The 20,579-nt window shown below is 37.6% G+C and overlaps 1 protein-coding gene across 2 annotated transcripts in view; it reads right to left on the bottom strand.

Moving 5' to 3' along the window:
- LOC136847251 (monocarboxylate transporter 12-like) overlaps window positions 1–20,579 on the bottom strand; it is a 578,535-nt gene that overhangs the window by 451,841 nt on the left and 106,115 nt on the right. For both annotated transcript variants that reach the window (XM_067118753.1, XM_067118754.1), the window contains exon 2: window positions 7,062–7,197. The gene's annotated coding sequence lies outside the window, so the exon portion shown is untranslated. The remainder of the gene's footprint in view (window positions 1–7,061; window positions 7,198–20,579) is intronic.

The raw sequence follows: 20,579 nt of genomic DNA on the forward strand, positions 1-20,579 counted from the left end.
TTCGAATTGGACTGGAATATAGAGTTTAGGCCAAAGGCCAAGCGCTGGATCTACGAGGTCATTCAGCGCCGGAAAGGAAATTGACAGTAAGTAGGTTTGAAAGGTGTAACCGGAGGGAAAACTTCGCAGATGCAATATGAAATAACTGTTAGGAGAGAAGATAATATGAACGGAGTTACAGTAAAAGGAATGAAAAGGGGTTGCAGCTAGAGGCCGAATGGGCGCTGCAAAAAACCTTTAGTACTACCTACACTGCACCCCGTGAGGCGCACTGACGGCACTAACCCCCTGCGGATAATCTCATGAGTGAAGCACCGCTGCCGAGACAGTGTGGCGAAATTCATTAGCTTTGATGTCCAAAGGATTACTGATTGCTTTACTCATTCGTCTGTTCTCTGTTCAAAAAGAACATCTTGAAGGCAGCTTTTTACGCTCTTTCGCAAAGCGTACGGCGATAGTTGGCAGCACTGAATTATCTGATGAAGTGTGTCTTTGTTCGCGGCACTGGTCTTTTAATCAATTTTCCCCCACGTAAATTAATGTTGCATTTACTCCTGGTAATGATTTAACTATGGGTCACTAAGAGAGAGAGAGAGAGAGAGAGAGAGAGAGAGAGAGAGAGAGAGAGAGAGAGAAACATCATGGTTATTCTTCGTGTAATTACAATACAATCTGATATCTACTCCGAAAGCAGTCAGCCGTCAGTCAACAGCGCTCTTCCTAGTAACAATAACATTTATAATGCTCTATTTTCAACACGCACGGTTAACTTCATCGCGGAAGCCCAACAAACGCTAGAAAAGGTTGTTCTCTTCAAAGTTTTTTCTTAAACAGGTATGAAGAACCTAAAGGGGCACTTTTTTAATACCTTGTAACTGACTTAGTTCCATTGCTGTCCAGAATTTCGTACTACTCTTTGTAATGACATGATACATTCCGAGCACAGATGGATTCATTTTATACCTTTTCTCTAGAGGAGGTCTCAAACATGAAAGAATACCGTAAAATGCAGTTTTCCTTTTGAACTTTTATTTTCCAAAGAGAGATATGAAGTCAAAATTTATAGAATAGCATGGCAATTTTAATGTTAAAAAGATAATTTGTCAAGTTAGTAAACCTACATGAATCAGAATGTGTCCAGAAGAATGTGGTCATACGAGAGAGAGAGAGAGAGAGAGAGAGAGAGAGAGAGAGAGAGAGAGAGAGAGAGAGAGAGAGAGAGAGAGAGAGAGACGGTTAAACCAGAGGTGTTGGGCACCGCTGGGTTAGTATAAATAAGGAAGTGTAAATATTCAATTGGTTTCGGGTGTACTTTTTTTTTTCTTTCTTCCTTTTACTTGTCGAAGTCCCGCTCTGGCGTAATGCTGTGTGTTTTACCAGCAACAGCGCTCTCGCTTTCTTCATGTGCTCAGTGAGAATAGACGCTTGTCTTCTCCTGTCATGCCTGACGATATGCAATTTTGTGCGCTGTTTAGTTTTGATGAATGCCGACTGATTAGATCTTATGTATCCTAGCGTGCAGAGTCAGTTAGAGCAGAAAGGAAACTGAAAAGCTTCCTGAGAGAAGACAGTACTGCACACTCCTTCAAGTCATCTCATGTTAAGATTTAAATGTGTGTATTTAAGTACCAGTTAGAAGCGTTACCGAAATAATAATATAAAATCAAACCAGCAAAACTCATCTTGTCATAGTAAATAGTTGTATACTGCTGAGTGAGGGATAGCGATATATATAGCTATAAAGAGCATGCTGATGCCCACGTCCACTCGCTCCTGCTGGCTGGCACGTTGATCTGATCATGAATGAAACGGCGATGGTGTTTCCAGACGCCATCAGAGGGGCCCCATCAATGAATCCTTGGCCACAAACAAACAACGGGAGAGAATGACGGGAAAAAACAGTAGCGGGCGTTGAGATAAGACCAAATCGACCTGAGGAATGTTGATTTTCTGTTGAAGATTGCTGGGGGTGGGCAGCGTCGCGAGGACTCCGGAGGAAGCGGTGGGCATCCTGTGGTTGGGGGGGGGGGGAGGGAAGGGGGGCGTAGGGGTCTAGAGGACCAAAACCTGATTGCCGAAGCGTGTCGCGCAAGGCAAGGCGCTTAACCCTCAGCCTGCTCAAGATTATGGTTGTCCTGTAAACGTAAATGCTGCACAGATGCTGCTTCTTGGAACCTGTTATTATCCAATTCTTTCGCGAGGCGACGGATTTAGTACAAATAAGGTGATCTCTGGTCAATGCGGAGTTAACGGGAGAACGGTTTCTCTCTCGCTCCAGTTCTGGTCGTTCTCTTGAGAGATTGTGGTGTGTGTGTGTGCTATATGCCTCAAAAAAATCACTACTAACATTTAAAAGGGAAAACTGTTTCTCTGTTGTGTGAGTGTATGTATGTGTATATATATAATGTGTATATATATAAGCATACGTATATACACACACATCAAAACTACTATTAACATTCGAAAGATAAAAATGTTTCTCTGTCTTTATAAGTGTGTATATATATATATATATATATATATATATATATATATATATATATATATATATATATATATATATATGTATGTATGTATATACACACATAGGCTATACATGTGTATAACTGAATCACGAAAACATATACACACACACACACATACTATTTAATACCAAAAACAAATTCCCCTGGTTTATTTTCTGATCATTTACGTGATCCTTATAGATAAATGTACCTTATATTTGCGATTCAGTATTCCATGAAAGCCTTACACTATCAGAATGAATAAGCAAAAGAGAGAGAGAGAGAGAGAGAGAGAGAGAGAGAGAGAGAGAGAGAGAGAGAGAGAGAGAGAGAGAGAGGCAAAAATGAAGAAAATAAACAAACATGGCGCAGGGGTTGCACAGACGTCTTCCACAGGTTCCTTTCATTTAGAGTTCGGTCAGTGTCATCCTCCGGTTATTGAATTGAACTGAATATACAGAATTTAGGCCAAAGGCCAAAGCACTGGGACCTACGAGGTCAATCAGCGCTGAAACGGAAACTGGCAGTAAAAGGTTTGAAAGGTGTAACAGGAGGAAAACTTCAAAGCAGTTGCACTTAGAATCAACCGTTAGGAGAGGGTGGAGGCGAGTAAGATGGAAGAAAGAGAATACGAAAGGAGGTACAGTAAAAGGAACGAATGGGGTTGCAGCTAGGGGATCATCTGGTTATTAACCTGACGCTGGTGAGGCAGACCGAACTTCACGGTTATGGCGCGCGACACAGACGAACTTCAAAAAGAAAATCCTCCTTCACGCCTGACTTGAAAATCAGTCTTTCCGGGACGGAATCACCATTGCAAATGGACTGACAGAAACTCGATCTGCGACACCGTATTGCTTTGGCGAGCGCTCTTAACAAAAACGTCGCAAGGAAGGAGTTGTCAAAGGAATCAATGTATCGCAAACATGGCATTAAAACTGCGCGGAGCTCAAGAGATGTACTTACTGACACGACAGCTTAAAAAAAAAAAATCATAAATAATAATAATAATAATAATAATAATAATAATAATAATAATAATAATAATAATAGATTAACAAATAATTGTTATGTTTAATGATAATAAAAATATATAAAATTAATCCCCGAAAATTTCTCAATAAACCTGAAATTAAAATCCATCAATAAACAATATTTCAAGTTCTCTTCGTATATCCCATGTTATATGACCCCTAGCCGAAATAAAGATATTATTATTATTATTATTATTATTATTATTATTATTATTATTATTATTATTATTATTATTCGTGGTCTCGTTCGGTGGTTTGGATTCTGGATTCTTTTCTTCTTATTATTATTACAGCTGAGGGAAATATGCCGCTTGTCCACACTGGTATAGGTATCAATGTCACAGACTAGGATGAAGGAAGCTGGGGTAGATGAAATGCAGGAAGAAGGTAACAGGGGAATAAATCAGGAGCCGAAGGGAGACCAGAATGTGAGTGCATGTCAGGTGTGAACTGATAATGAAACATAAGAATATTTCGTATCATTGAATTCTGGTTTAGATTACTGAAACAACAAATCAGCTGCCATCGATGACACACCGCCGAGATCGAGCATAACTTTTCATCGAATAATTATGTCACACTTACGGAAGCTAATGCTGAAATATAACGATACCAAACAATAAAGAAGGGGAAAACTAAACTCTTTGGAAACTGGCTGAGAAGTCTTAATCGATCCTGGCAATTGCAAGGAAGCGAGTCATGGAGCAATTTATTTTGCCGTGAGGAGTCTTGACAGCTCTCGTGACAATTATTTACTCTGAAGTCCCGAAGATTACACGGGACACGAAAGGTTTACAATGCGCTTCTTCTTTCAATTGTCGTGTATATTTAGCTTTTATACTTGAAACATGGAATGGAATGGAATAGAGAGTTTAGGCCAAAGGCCAAGCACTGGGACCTATGAGGTCATTCAGTGCTGGAAAGGAAACTAAGAGTAGGTAAGTCTGAAAGATGTAACAGGAGGAAAACATCGCAGCTGCACTATGAAACAATTGTTAGGAGGGTGGATAACAAGATGGAAGAAAGATAATATGAATGGAGGTACAGTAAAAGGAATGAAAGGGGTTGCAGCTAGGGGCCGAAGGGTCGCTACAAAGAACCTTTAATGATGCCTACAGTGCACCCCATGATGTGCGCTGATGGCACTACCCCCTTACGGGGTATACTTGAAACATAATTTACATCTGACATTTTTTTTTATTAACTACCTAGATCACGAGACACCAATTGTCTTAAAAACTGGTTCTTCCCCTGTTAAAATGAACATCAACATGAGGCGGTGAGCAATTTAAACACTCAGGACAAGAGAGCAAGAGTGGAATCATAAAGCCATATACAGTTTGCACATTAAAAGTAAAAAATGAGATACAGTGAGCGCCACATGAATTATTAAATATCATTTATACTGACAGAATCGTCAAACCTAGTCAATAAGTTAAACTCACATTTATGACATATGTCCATCACTAGCGTACTGCATTTAAAAGTGTGACATTAAGTAATGGGAAAGGTTCTGTTTTCCTGGTCTACACGGTAGCGTAAAAAAAAAAATAAATAAATAAAAAAAAAAGAGGGGCAGCAAAAACACCTGAAGAGGACTTAACGTTCTCATCTCGACGACACTATTTTTTGTGCCATAAAATCAGCCGTCCACGCAACACGGTTTTATGCAATGGTCCAGTCTCTTAAAGTTCCAGAAGTATTTAACACAAAATTCAGTGCGAAGTTTTCGTTCGAGTCCTTGAATTCTCGAAGGCGTTTTTGCATACCAGTCTAGCAAGCATGGAGACGAACCTCGTTTTGTCTCGTATAGTTTTTTTTTTTTTTGTCTGCTGAATATTAATGACCGAGAAACCCAATAATGATATCTAGGTGGATGTGGAGCCATCATCTTTCAGCAGTTTGTATACAGGTAGAGGATTCAGTACGTCCATTGACAAGATAATTTAACTGTTTGGCAGAATTGTGGAATGGAATGGAATACAGAGTTTAGGCCAGAGGCCAAGCACTGGGGGTCAGCATCGCTTGTACTGTATGTAAGGGAGTTTCCTAGTGCGATAGCTAATTGTTCTCTCTCTCTCACTCTCTCTTGCGCTGTACGCGATTACATTATTTTATTACAAGTCAGTACACTTCAATAAAATGTGAAAAACATAAACACTGAAAAACATGAGACAAAGGGTATTTTTAACTACTGAGAAAACTTCCGAGAAAACAAATACCCCAACCCCACCAACTGATTCCCGGCCTCCCAACCGCCCCCCTCTTAAAAAATAATAACCCTTCTCAGCCTGTTTATGCCTTTAAGCAGTGGTACCAATACTTCTTTATGGTCGAGCATCGTTGCCAACCACTGAGTGGGGCTTTTTCAAATTTTTTATAAATATATATATATATATATATATATATATATATATATATATATATATATATATATATATATATATATATATATATATATTACACAGCGCTGACGTCCGTAAAATTCATGTCTCCATAATAACTTTTTTGACTGAATCATGAAACTGCCTTCGTTGTGGCAGAGAGTGGCAAAAAAATGGAACGGCCTTTACCGATTAAGCAAAAGGAAAAACTTTTAAATAAGGCAGGTTAACAGTTCAGACCAAACCACACTAGCGCCATCCTTCCCGAAGTGCATGACATACTCCTTTGAGTTTTTCTCAGCGAAAGCTGACACCAACTTCAGGCACTTGCAGGCAGGTGTCCAAATTATTCTCAACAACTGTTCCGCCTGACGAAGTTCCCTCTGAAATTTCCGTCCCCTTCTGCTTCCATTCCTTGTCAGCTCTCGGCATTCTTTTTCCATTCCTGTCCTCTTTTCAGACCTTTCTTTACGTTTCTTTTTTCTTTTTTTTTTATTTCGATGCTTCCGGCCTTTCTGACCTATATCTGTAATTTTGCGTCATAAGATCCGTTATTCAGTTACCGTACCGTTTTCGCAGACACAAACCAAAACAAGTAAATAATGCGCCGAAGTTTCTTCGGCGCAATTGAGTTTTCTGTACAGTGTATAATCAAGGCCCCGGAAAATAGATCTATCTTTCGGTGGTCTCGGTATGATGCTGTGTTACCCGTAGCCCATGGAACTTTAACCACGGCCCGGTGGTTGCCTGTCCTATATCGTTGCCAGGCGCACGATTATGGGTAACTTCAACATTAAATAAAATAAAAACTACTGAGGCTAGAGGGCTGCAATTTGGTATGCTTGACGATTGGAGGGTGGATAATCAACATACCAATTTGCAGCCCTCTAGCCTCCTCAGGAGTTTTAAGATCTGAGGGCGGGCAGAAAAAGTAAGGACGGACAGACAAATAGCCATCTCTATAATAGTTTTCTTTTGCAGAAAACTAAAAACAAAATACGAATTTTTTTCCTTAAATCTCATGACATCTTCTTATCGGCTGTGATGTGAAGAGAAAACAAAGCAGATGGTCACAAAACATATTATGTACTCTTTATAGACACATTCTGAAATCATTAAATCTTTTACGTAACACTTACCTTATGTTGTGAGACTGCCAGTCATTTGTGAACGCTGGTAAGTTGACGAAAGCAGTAACGAAATATTCTAATCCCAGCGTCTTTGTACTAAGGAGTTACTATGGCGTTGTTGTTGACAGTTCCCTAGTGCCAAAATCTGTGGACAGAGAGAGAATATTTTAATACTTCTATTATTTTTCCTTCTCTTAGTGTTCTTTTTAATCTCGGTGCTATATTGCTGTTCATATGTGTAAGTTGAATTGAACTGAATATACAGTAGGATTTAGGCCAAAGGCCAAGCACTGGGACCTATGAGGTCATTCAGCCCTGAAACGGAAATTGAATATACAGTAGAATTTAAGCCAAAGGCCAAGCACTGGGACCTATGAGGTCATTCAGCCCTGAAACGGAAATTGACAGTAAAAGGTTTGAAAGGTGCAACAGGAGGAAAACCTCAAAGCAGTTGCACTATGAATCCATTGTTAGGAGAGGGTGGAAAGTAAGATGGAAGAAAGAGAACACGAAACGAGGTACAGTAAAAGAAACGAAAGGGGCTGCAGCTATGAGCCGAAGGCACGCTGCAAAGAACCTTAAGTAATGCCTACAGTGCACCGCCCGAGGTGCACTGACGGCACTGACACCCTACGGGGCATATGTGTAAGTTGTATATAAAAAAAATATGCAGGAAGAAAAAGGTGAACAATAGATCAGACGTAACCCAAACAAATGTACTACATGCTATCACAATGTCCTCAAACTTCTTCGCAGTAAATTTTATAAACCATAAATGAAACAATACGGACAAATCTCTGTAGACGGCGATTTTCTTTATTTTTTTCTTATTTGAAAGGCCACTCGCCAAGGAGCGTATTCTCCTTATCATAACTGGTGCCTGGATCATGTTGCCTCGTGATTGGTCATACAATATGAATCTGGTGAAGAGGTTTTTTTCAATTCACCATTAAGATTCTAGCACTGACAAAAAAGATCTTAGAGTTCGCCAACAAGATTTTAGCGTTCTCCAAAAGGTCTTCGCGTTCACCAACAAGATTTGAAAGTTTGCTATGAAGATTTTAGAGTTCTTTATACAATATTACAATTCGCTAGCAAGATTTTGGAGTGTTCTAAAAGATTTTAGAGTTCGCCAACAAGATTTTAGAGTCCGTCAACAGATTTCTGCGTTCGTCAACAGATTTCTGCGTCCGTCAAAAGATTTTGGCGTCCGTCTACAAAGTTTTAGAGTCCGTCAAAAGATTTCTGCGTTCGTCAAAAGATTTCTGAGTTCGTCAAAAGATTTTAGCGTTCGTCAAAAGATTTCAGCTTTCGTCAACAGATTTCTGCGTTCGCCAAAAGATTTTAGCGTTCGTCAAAAGATTTTAGCGTTCGTCAAAAGATTTCTGCGTTCGCCAAAAGATTTTAGCGTTCGTCTACAAGTTTTAGAGTTCTGTAACGAGATTTTCGCGTCTGCCAAGAGGGAGAGGATTGCTGCGGCTGGGCAGAAAGCCTTTGTGGAGCTTCAGAGGGAGTACGTAGTTCGGGGGCCGACAACTTCCCTTTTGAAGCTGCCGCCGGTGTCACCACCGGTCCTCTAAATAGTTCCCACTGACCACATCGACGTCATACGCCGCGTCGTCAGGAGATTCGATGTGATCTGACTGGTTTTAACTTTGTATCTACAATGATCTTACGACGGGTAACAGCAATAATGTGTAGGCGTCAAGCCCCAAGTAGTAAAAATGGATGTCCTTCTTTTGTACACATAGAATAACGACTCGCAATTTTATCTGTACTGTTATCTGGATGGAGTACGGAGTTTCATGTCTGTATATAACAACCAGTATCTCATTCTTCCAAAAATGTTGGTTAGGAATAAGTATCATTTTCATGTATAGTTTCTCTGAGTATCTCTGACTTTCTGACGAACTGAAAACACAGAAATCAAAATTCTGTGAAAATAACGAAAATTACCACTAGACGTTTTGAAAGAAGCACAAATTCAACCAAGAACGGAGATGTAAAAGAAAATGTTATCCGCTAACAAAAGCAGTAAGTAAAAAATGCGCCGAAGTTTCTTCGGCGCAATTGAGTTTTCTGTACAGCCGCTACAGCGTATAATTAAGGCCACCGAAAACAGATCTATCTTTCGATGATCTCGGTATAATGCTGTATAAGCCGCGGCCCATGAAACTTTAACCATGGGTCGGTGCTGGCCTATCCTATATCGTTGCCAGAAGCACGATGATTGCTAACTTTAACCTTAATTAAAACAAAAACTACTGAGGCTAGATGGCTGCAATTTGGTATGTTTGATGATTGGAGGGCGAATGATCAACATACCAATTTGCAGCCCTCTAGTCTCAGTAGGTTTTAAGATCTGCGAGCGGACAGAAAAAGTGCGGACAGAAAAAAGTGCGGACGGACAGACAAAACCAGCACTATAGTTTTCTTTTACAGAAAAAAAAAAAAAAAAAAAAAGCCAGCGAGCTTTGAAGACCCCCGAGAAATAAACCAATCAATTATCCCAGTACTCTACTCAAACAATAAGAACAGTGAGTCGAATCCCACGACAGAGCCTGCTTCATTTAGCTTCTTCCCTCAAGAGAAAGGCAACACTTTGCTGCGGAATAGCGCTCTCCTATTTCAACGACGCGGGTTGCTTCAAAATGGACCGTGGCGCTGAATCATTCTTTCAGTTCCCCCTCCCATCTCCATAAACAATTTGGTCCAAATTCCATCATCTCTTTTCGTTTTCCAAACAAAAGCGGTAATAAAAGTGATTTCAATTTATTAAACGAGTCTATATAGTTGGAGTTCATGGACTCAACACGGAACAGGAAATTCTTGTTATTGAGAGAATGATTCATGAAATTCTGATTACGCTGCAATAACCCAGCTAAGAAACATTAGCTGTGGAATTTGCATTTCTCATCTTCCACCGGAAATAAGTGCTTTTACGATATTAATTTTTTTCAGTGGCATATCTTCGAGTCTTTTAGCAATTCCGCTGTAAGAGCCTATATATCATATCGAACAGTCAACATATACCATTTCTTAAACAACTACCCGGATGCTGCTTGCATGACAAAAGCTATCTGTAAATCAAATTCATCATCGACTGAATGAGAAGGCTATTACGGACCCAACAAAAAATGGTTCGCGTAAAATATTCCAAGGATAAAGTGGAATTGACTCAATTGATGGAGCGCCCGGGTGGCAGCTATCTGAATGGGATCCGACAATAAATCACAATGATATCAGTTTTTCATTTATAACACCATGCAGTCCATTGCAGTGTATCAAGTTCGTGAGTTTCTACCCAGAATGAAATCCGTCCACGCAACCGTTTCCCGTGCGGACATGCTGGTCCGGTAATGCTTTGGTATCTCGCGAGGCAAGGAAGAATAAAACCGCTTTCATTTAAAGATTGACCTAAGCAAAAGTCTTTTCTCGATTTCAGTCTAGCAAGGAATAATAAACTGCTACAAAACGCCCTTTTATTTATAGACTGTAATCAAGGCAATAAAAAAAAAAAAATTTTGCGAGCGGTGCAAAGCATCAAAGCTGTGCGCTGCAATTAATTTGCAATGGAAAACGAGCAGCAAGGTTTGCTATGGCGTAATATCTATGATCAACATTGTAATGGAAAGATCATAGCTGTTTTTAATCGTTAAATAAATACAGGACACTGTATTACGTAACTGTATGTACGTTGCTCTCATCCTTCTGCGTACATTAATTTTATATACTCATACATGTGTCCATATACATGCATACATACATACATACATACATACATACATACATACATATATATGTATATATATATATACATATACATATATATATATATATATATATATATATATATATATATATATATATATATATATATATATATATATATATATATATATATATATATATATATATATATACACGAGTATATATATATGCTGGTATCAATAACTCAAAACACATTTTTTAAGTTGTGTCACTTCTGGCAAATGAGTTATATATATATATATATATATATATATATATATATATATATATATATATATATATATATATATATATATATATATATATATATGAGTTTTTTTATCACACCGTGATTTATACAATCATGAAGCTACAAATTTCGCTTAATATCAAATTCACGCTACCTCGGGAATATCTCCGATGGAGAATTATCACCGAAGGAGAATTTATAAGTGATAAATGGACTGATACTGTCGGGTCGCGATCCTACGACACAGCACGGAGAAATTCCCGAGGTAGCGTGAATTTGATATTAAGCGACATTTGTAGCTTCATGATTGTATATAAATCACGGTGTGATAAAAAAAAAACTCATAATAACAGCTTCGTGTTCCAAACGTACCAATGACCTACCATGGCGGAGGTGGGTTAATGCCGAGGCTAAGTACAATTTCCCCGCTCGCGACGGGTAAAATAAGTACAGAAAACTCGGGATTAACTTATACCTCTCTCGATAGCTCAGTGGTAATGTCGACTGAAGTTGCTGGGTCTGTGCTGTGTCGTGGGATCGCGACCCGACAGCACCAATCCATTTATCACTTATAAATTCCCCTTCGGTGATAATTCTCCATCGGAGATATTCCCGGGGTAGCGTGAATTTGATATTAAGCGACATTTGTAGCTTTCATGATCCAGTTCCCGCTGGCTCAGACACAGAATTTTGGAACACAGAAGTCTTTCTATTAGAACTAGGTTTCCTCTTTCCAAACCACCCTTTTCTGCCATTAGGGAACACAGTTTAGCACCGACCATCCTATCACTGACCTGGATTTTCGGGTACTGTCTTTTGTTCAAACAGACTGACCTTTGATTTCAGAGTCGCTGTTTATTGAAAGGATGAAACCCGAATTGAACAACAACTCGTCTGGTATTCAACTAGCTATCGTGTAATTTCGTAGCAGGTACACAATTTGGTCGTTGAAAATTTTAGTTTGTGATTGGTAATTTGTTTACATTTCACCTTATATTTTTTTATATTTTTAAGTTTGTGTTCTGTTTTTAATTTTTCGTTTTTTTTTTGCGTCTCACCCTTTTAGTTTGTAATACTGTTCGTTTTATATATTTGGTTAGTATTTTTGCTGAAGATTTATTATGACAATTTATTTTATTGTAATTTCATTGATTCTAACTTTGTCGGTTTTTCAGCCTGATGATGAGGTTTTATACCTCGCAAGCTTGTGTAATAAAGAATGTTCTTCCTGGTCTTGGCAATATTATTCATCATCAAGCTAAGTATATATATATATATATATATATATATATATATATATATATATATATATATATATATATATATATAATATATATATACATCTATATATATATTTATATGTGTGTGTGTATGCATTGACAATGTATTTATGCTGGAAGCACAACCGCTACACAAATTTAGATTAATCAAAACAGTAAACTAATTCTCGAGCAAATAGTAATTCATACCTTCACCCTCCACTGGAAGAGTTTGTCTTATGGCACAAAATGTGGAATAAAAGATCTTGCTCGATTTGACGTTTATATTCTACATGTTCTCCATTTTAATAATAATAATAATAATATCATTATTATTATTATTATTATTATTATTTCAGTAGATGAAACCTATTCACATAAGACAACCACACCAAAGGGGCCACTGACTTGAAATTCAAGCTTGCAAAGAATGTTGGTTTCAACCTCCCGCCGCAGACCCCACACTGCAGCAGTAACTGATCATGCTACAGAGCCAGTGATTTTTCATCGGCCTGGGGGAGACGCGAACCCCCAGTGACATCTGAGTGGCACGCCCCGACACTAACCACTATACCGGCGAACCAGCTAACAATAATAATAATAATAATAATAATAATAATAATAATAATAATAATAATAATAATAGTAATAATAATTATAAGTATGACACTTCAGTAGACTATGGATAATTATCTCGTGTGATATGAGAGACTGAATGAACAGGCGCTTTGAATGATATGAAAGGTTCTATATGGGTTTCAAATTTACAGGACATAGTCAAAAGGACTTCTTTGGACTATATTTGCAATTATAATAATCACTGTTGAAAAAACGGAAATGGGAAATGAATCATCCTAAATCTTATATAAATCTGGAATACAACGAAAGAGCTGCTCTTTTTTTTGTTATTGCATCTATGCAAGTTATTTACTGATGCAATAAACCATCGGGGTGGCATTCAACATGGAACAACTCCTGACGTCACTGAAACCCATACAAGTCAGCCTCTCTGAAGAGTCGCAGAAAAGGCAGCATGCAACAGGAATGTTGTATAGCTCTAATTACAATACTTCTGCATAACTCAAATAGTAATTAGATGCCTTGGAAAAAAAAAAATCCGAGGCACAAGATACATACAAAGCGAGGCTTGGAGATGCGATAATTATATATTTACTTCACACGCACATACACACAGACGCACCTTTATTTCATAACCATACATGAATGATTCAATTTTTCATGCATGGCTAATGAATTAGCAGCAGGTGGATGTTCTGCCTTCATAAAGTGCACGAATCGCTACTGATACTTGATAACGAAAAGTACGTAGGTAAACAGTTTTCATATGCGAACTGAAAAATGCTTCGCAAGTATATTTTCAAAAAAGTCCATTTAAATTTGAAGAGGCGAGGCAAAAACGGGAGGGAATATCTCTAAAAATATTCTATGTAATAAAATTTGTTTTCAATACACGAAGTGCCAATACCGCGGAAATGACGTGGGTAAAAACTGCAATAGATAACGTGAGAGAGAGAGAGAGAGGGAGAGAGAGAGAGAGAGAGAGAGACCTTATGGTAAAGAGGTACTTAACACATGCACGCACTTTATATCTCCTTTTCCTAAGAGAGAGAGAGAGAGAGAGACCTTATGGTAAAGAGGTACTTGAAACACGCATTTTCTATTTCCTTTCCCTGAGAGAGAGAGAGAGAGAGAGAGAGAGAGAAAACATTGAAGCTGCAAAAATGGAAGTCACAATAAGCACGTCTGCACCGTTATTCCTTTTTCCTCTTCCCCCACGTCCGTGAAAGCCGTGTTCGCAAATTCTCCCCTCGTATAAGTGTGCTTTTTCGCCGCAAACTCAAAGTACTTTTAGAAGCTAAAAGCACCGTTAGAAGCTAAAAGCACCGTTAGAAGCTGTGCACCGTTAGAAGCAAAGTACCGTTAGAAGCTAAAAGTACCGTTAGAAGCACACGTTAGAAGCTAAAAAGCACCGTCAGCTAAAAGCACCGTTAGAAGCTGCACTGTTAGAAGCTAAAAAGCTAACTGTCAGAAGCCAAAAGCACCGTTAGAAGCTAAAGTACCGTTAGAAGCTAAAGCACCGTCAGAAGCAAAAGCACCGTTAGAAGCAGTACTGAGAGCTAAAGTACTGTTAGAAGCTAAAAGTACCGTTAGAAGCTGTGCACCGTTAGAAGCTAAAAGCACCGTTAGAAGCTAAAAGTACCGTTAGAAGCTAAAAGCACCGTTAGAAGCTAAAAGTACCGTTAGAAGCTAAAAGTACCGTTAGAAGCTAAAAGCACCGTCAGAAGCTAAAAGCACCGTTAGAAGCTAAAAGTACCGTTAGAAGCTAAAAGTACCGTTAGAAGCTAAAAGTACCGTTAGAAGCTAAAAGCACCGTTAGAAGCTAAAAGTACCGTTAGAAGCTAAAAGCACCGTTAGAAGCTAAAAGTACCGTTAGAAGCTAAAAGTACCGTTAGAAGCTAAAAGCACCGTCAGAAGCTAAATGTACCGTGAGAAGAACTGGCGCTCAAGACGAATGTGTATCAATGCAGGCCACAGGGTAAACGAGAAGGTCCAAATAAAGAAAACTAATTCAACTATAGCAACATCAGCCCTGAAAGCCCTGAAAATGCAACAATCAATTAAGCTTCTGTTGTCACGTGATCATCATTTGCATGAATCGCATGTTAGCGGCATAGAGAGTGATTTCATTTGCTTTCACTTTTAAATAACGGTGGGTGCGATATTGTAATTCTCGTGTGACTACAACAGCAGCTTAAACAAATACATGACACACGGATCAAACCCATCGACACGTTTCGCTCCCATCAAAAGAGCAATAATGTGATGAATAACGTTTTTAGATAGAACTTTGCTCTTTAAACCTAATGATAATGTTTTTATATAGAACTTTACTCTTGAAACCTAATGATAAATAACGCTTTTAGATAGAACCTTTCTGTTTAAACCTAATGATAAATAACGCTTTTAGATAGAGCCTTTCTGTTTAAACCTAATAATAAATAACGCTTTTAGATAAAACTCTACTCTTTAAACCTAATGATAAATAACGTTTTTAGATAAAACCTTACTCTTTAAACCTGATAAATAACGTTTTTAGATAAAACCTTACTCTTTAAACCTAATGATAAATAACGATTTTAGATAAAACCTTACTCTTTAAATGTAATGATAAATAACGTTTTTAGATAAAACCTTACTCTTTCAACCTAATGATAAGTAACCCTTTTACATAACACCTTACTCTTTCAACCTAATGATAAACAACGCTTTAGATAAAACCTTACACTCTCAACCTAACGATAAATAACGTTTTTATATAAAACCTTACTTTAAACCTAACGATAAACAACGCGTTTAGATCAAACCTTACTCTCTAAACCTGATAAACAACGCTTTCAGATAAAACCTTACACTTTAAACCTGATAAACAACGCTTTCAGATAAAACCTTACTCTTTAAACCTACGTGGTTTCTTTCTTGTTTTTTTCGCTCCTCTGCTGAAATTGCTGCTGATTCCAGTACGCGTTCGGGTCGTTCCTGGACTTGCCCTTATTTAGGGAACCATAATGACACAGGCCCTGGATGGCACGATTTTCCGGAAGCTCTTTTAACCGGGAGACCTTTCTTAACCGGAGTGTTTCCGCCTGGAACGGCACCATTTCCAACAGGAGATAATGTTTCCTCTATCCCCCTTTAAAAAAATAATAATGGCGGCCTTTAAAAGGACTGACTTTCTATTAACTACACTTTTCAGGTTATGCTTCCCCCGCCGTTCCTTCGTTGCGCTGCGCTTCTTTCATTTGTTTCGTTTTGTTTTGCTTTTGCTGCGTTCGGGTTTTCTAAACCTTGTAAATATAAAACTCCTTGTCTTTGCTAAACATTGAATATTTGACATTTTTTCTGTGCAAGTTTTGTCATTCAGGAATTCATCAATTCCCATCAACATTTACACTATATATATATATATATATATATATATATATATATATATATATATATATATATTATATATACACACATACATACATATATATACATATATATAGTATATATACATACGTATATGTATAAATATGTATGTATATATATACATATATATACTATATATATATATATATATATATATATATATATATATATGTGTGTGTGTGTGTGTGTGTGTGTGTGTGTGTGTGTACAGGGCATCCAGGAAAGGCAGCAAGTATTAAAACAACAGTTTATTCTGCCGACGAAAAATGTGTGTGTGCTTTGTATTCGTGAAAGTAACCTTATTCTAGCGAAAGTTCTTAAAGCAACACCACGATAATCCGACTTCCAGAACTAGACACATTTTGGTGCCAGATTTCAACTCGCTAATCCGATCTTTTTCCGGCGATCCCTGCTGCTGGACTTCAGCCGTCATTTGGTGTTTACTTGGCTAGCCGTTTCTAAAAGCTTGATATCAGCAGCAACCCTCGCTCTCCCTCTCTCTCCACACGTCATATGAGTCTTATTCTAGCTGACTGCAATCATACAACGTAATCGTTTGATCAAACTATTATATTTCTTACGTTTGATTTGATTTCGTGGTGTCTCGGTCCTTTCTGGCGTCTAGGAAAATATAAATTTACGCTACATTAAGCCTTAATCAATTCTGGAAATTAAAGTTCACATTCGCTCATTTATCAGAAATTTCACCAAACTGATCCAGCCGTTTTCCCTAAAGTCTTTGTAAATTGTGGTAACCAGAATCAAAATAATCACAGAAATGTTAGAATTTCATTGTAGGCGAACTCAGCTCGAGATCGTCGCTTGAGGTCGCAAGAGTCAAGAGGTCCACACCAGGCCTCATTTTCCCTGAGTCTACAATCGGCTTAATCTAAACTAATTAGAGCTTTACGATAAATAAAGAAAACAGTGAATAACCCACTAATTAGTTCAGTGGTTCTCAACCTTTTTTTGGCCCTTGCACCCTTTCACCATATGTCAGAATATCATCCCACCCCCTTCCCCAAATTGTCTGCCTCAAAAGGCGCATCCCAAATAATGTGCAACAAAATACTAACACAAACACACAAGCTAACAGAGAGAAATCCCAGAGTTTTGTGTGGTCCTAGAGCCAGTTTGAGCTCAAGCAATCTGTGGTCATAACTCCCCCCACCCCTGAAACTTATGAAAAGTCGTCCTTGGGGGAGAATTCCCCCCTGGTTGAGAACCACTGAATTAGTTCTTGTTGGTCATGATAACATTTTCGTTGTTTCTTGCTGCTATGAAAGGGGCAGGAGCACAACTGGTATTTTAGAGAACTTCCGTGCCCCTGCAATGGTCTTACTGTGCCAAATAATTCGGTGCTCTCCTTCTAAAATAATGGAAGTTATTTGCGGTCAAAGAATGCTTAAAAAAATAATGGAAGCTATTTGCAGTCAAAGAATGCTTTAACAAAATAATGGAAGCTATTTACAGTCAAAGAATGCTTAAAAAAATAATGGAAGTTATTTGTGGTCAAAGAATGCTTTAAAACATAATGGAAGTTACTTGCGGTCAAAGGATGGTTAAAAAAATAATGGAAGCTATTTGCAGTCAAAGAATGCTTTAAAAAATAATGGAGGCTATTTGCAGTCAAAGAATGCTTTAAAAAAATAATGGAAGTTATTTGCAGTCAAAAAATGCTTAAAAAAATAATGGAAGTTATTTGTGGTCAAAGAATGCTTAAAAACATAATGGACGTTATTTGCGGTCAAAGGATGGTTAAAAAAATAATGAAAGCTATTTGCAGTCAAAGAATGCTTTAAAAAATAATGGAAGCTATTTGCAGTCAAAGAATGCTTTAAAAAATAATGGAAACTATTTGCAGTCAAAGAATTCTTTAAAAAAAATAATGGAAGCTATTTGCAGTCAAAGAATGCTTTAAAAAATAATGGAAGTTATTTACGGTCAAAGAATGCTTAAAATAATAACGGAAGTTATTTGCAGTCAAAGAATGCTTCAAAAAATTATGGAAGTTATTTTCGGTCAAAGAATGCTTAAAATTATAATGAAAGTTATTTGCAGCCAAAGAATGTTTCAACATATAATGGAAGTAATTTGCGGTCAAAGAATGCTTCAAAATATAATGGAAGTCATTTGCGGTCAAAATATGCTTAAAAAAATAATGGAAGTTATTTGCAGTCAAAGAATGCTTAAAAAAATAATGGAAGTTATTTGCAGTCAAAGAATGCTTAAAAAAATAATGGAAGTTATTTGTGGTCAAAGAATGCTTAAAAAAATAATGGAAGCTATTTGTGGTGAAAGAATGCTTAAAAATATAATGGAAGTTACTTGCGGTCAAAGAATGCTTAAAAATATACTGAAAGTTATTTGCGGTCAAAGGATGCTTAAAAAAACAATGGAAGTTATCTGCGGTCAAAGAATGCTTAAAAATATAATGGAAGTTACCTGCGGTCAAAGGATGCTTAAAAAGATAATGGAAGTTACCTGCGGTCAAAGGATGCTTAAAAAAACAATGGAAGTTATCTGCGGTCAAAGAATGCTTCAAAATATAATGGAAGTTACTTGCGGTCAAAGAATGCTTAAAAAAATAATCGAAGTTACCTGCAGTCAAAGAATGCTTCAAAATAAGAGGAAGAACGGCTCACGAGACCAATGTCCCTCGTTTGTGTTTCATTTTTTGGGTGAAACACATCCTAGGAATAACAGAATCATTACTATGTGACAGACTGTCCGTCATTTTTTATTTCTAAAATACTTGTCACTCGAAGACCAGTGTAAGACAATCAGAAAAAGAACTATTTTTGACTCTACGTACCCGATTCAAACGTGTCCTTGTCCTAATCTCTAATTCTGGATTGAACTGAATTGAACTGGATATAGAATCTAGGCCAAAGGCCCAAGCACTGGGACCTATGAGGTCATTCAGCCCTGACACGGAAACTGACAGTAAAAGGTTTGAAAGGTGTAACAGGAGGAAAACCTCAAAGCAGTTGCACTATGAATCAATTGTTAGGAGAAGGTGGAAAGTAAGATGGAAGAAAGAGAATATGAATGGAGGTACAGTAAAAGGAACGAAAAGGGTTGCAGCTAGGGACCGAGGGCACGCTGCAAAGAACCTAAAGTAATGCCTACAGTGCACCGCATGAGGTGCACTGACGGCACCACCCGCCTACGGGGTCTCCAGTTTTGAAATGATGTGCTCTTTGTATTCAAATTACGGGGAACGTCAGCAAGATGGCGAACTGAGTTAGCTTACGAGAAGAAGACTTTCCAGGCAGATGAGCCTGGGAGTACTCTTCTCCATTTCGGAGAGGAGTGGTGGGCGTCTCTCTCTCTCTCTCTCTCTCTCTCTCTCTCTCTCTCTCTCTCTCTCTCTCTCCTGGTGAGGAGGAGCAATTTGGAATCGTTCGAATCAATTCCATGGCGCCTCTGTTCGATCAAAAAAGTTTTCAGTGGGAAACTTCTCCAGAAATGTTAAGGAATCCAGGAGTTATGCATTCACTGCATATGGCTTATGGCAGCTCTTTCTCTTTCCATCTCATTATACACACACACACACACACACACACACATATATAAATTATAAATAATATATATATTGTACATATATACGTATCTATATATATAATATATATACGTATACATATATGTACATACACATATAGATATGTATATTATATATATACGTATATATTTATATATGTATATATACATGTATATACATATATATGTGTATGTGTGTTTGTGTGTTTTGTGTGTATATATACATATATATACATATATATATATATATATATATATATATATATATATATATATATATATATATATATATAATTTTATAATCTTTAAACTTCCTATTCTAAGTGTTATCATTTATTGAATCCATTTAAAAACAATAAATCATGAGAATTCATAATCATCAAACCACTGACCTTGTCTGGTTCGGAAATGATCTAGTTTTTACTATTACCTGACTTTTCGAAGAAAAAAAAGAAAAAAAAAGAAAAACGGTCACGAAAGGCTTAATAATTTCATACTGAAGGACTCTCATTCGTGGATCAGTTACAATTATGCTTGGAATTTAATTTCCAATTTTTGACGCAAATTTGTTAATTTGGGTGACTCCTACGAGTCGCCACTAATCGATCCCAAGCAGCACTTATTCAAAATCTCCAATTTTTAGCTGGTCCGCTGGTACAGTGGTTAGTGTCGTGGCATGCCACTCAGATGTTGCGGGTTCGCGTCTCCCCCAGGGCGATGAAAAATCACTGGCTC

Source organism: Macrobrachium rosenbergii, chromosome 16 (genome assembly GCF_040412425.1).
Source record: "Macrobrachium rosenbergii isolate ZJJX-2024 chromosome 16, ASM4041242v1, whole genome shotgun sequence".
In the NCBI taxonomy this organism is placed as follows: domain Eukaryota; kingdom Metazoa; phylum Arthropoda; class Malacostraca; order Decapoda; family Palaemonidae; genus Macrobrachium; species Macrobrachium rosenbergii.